Below are 572 nucleotides of genomic sequence, written 5' to 3'. Positions count from 1 at the left end.
ACCATTCAGACTGTATCGTGCATCATCAGCATCCCTGGGATCACTAAACTCCTATAACAATTATAAAGGAATAGACCAACAAAATTCATCTCATAATTACATATCAATATCCAGCATTTTAATGGACTCACCTCTACTGAACAGAATAATGTCTCATTGAGGCCACACAGAGCAAGCATCTAGTAACGAAAGAAGAGACATTATACTTACAACAAAGGCAAAATCATGCTTCATATCCACATCCCGTACTCTGCGACAAGGTTTGCCAGAAAGAGTAAGGCCATGATGACTAAATACCAAAGGGTGGTGATACTTCGCCCCTCGGAAGAACTAACACCAGTTTGAGAAGGTTGCCAATGCACAAACACGCAATAACATTACAAAAAGAATCGCCAAAGTCTCCTATACAATTCCACCAGGGCACCATCTCACCGTATAGACCTCCAGGTCAGGCAAAACCCCGGAATCCTTCGATAAGATCATTCAAGTTAAAACACACAACACATGGGGTGCAAACATCTGGGTCATCAATTCCACCATGGCACCATTTCACCATAGAGACCTCCAGGTCA

The 572-nt window shown here is 42.3% G+C and overlaps 1 protein-coding gene across 1 annotated transcript in view; it reads right to left on the bottom strand.

Moving 5' to 3' along the window:
• LOC113324517 (serine/arginine-rich splicing factor RS2Z32-like) overlaps positions 1 to 566 on the bottom strand; it is a 5,347-nt gene extending 4,781 nt beyond the window's left edge. Inside the window, exon 1 of the mRNA XM_026572838.1 lies at positions 211 to 566. The gene's annotated coding sequence lies outside the window, so the exon portion shown is untranslated. The remainder of the gene's footprint in view (positions 1 to 210) is intronic.
• Between the last annotated feature and the right edge of the window lie 6 nt (positions 567 to 572).

This window comes from Papaver somniferum, chromosome 11, assembly GCF_003573695.1.
Source record: "Papaver somniferum cultivar HN1 chromosome 11, ASM357369v1, whole genome shotgun sequence".
Lineage (NCBI taxonomy): Eukaryota > Viridiplantae > Streptophyta > Magnoliopsida > Ranunculales > Papaveraceae > Papaver > Papaver somniferum.
Note: the sequence above shows the minus strand (reverse complement) of the source record. Positions and strands in the feature narration are given on the sequence as shown.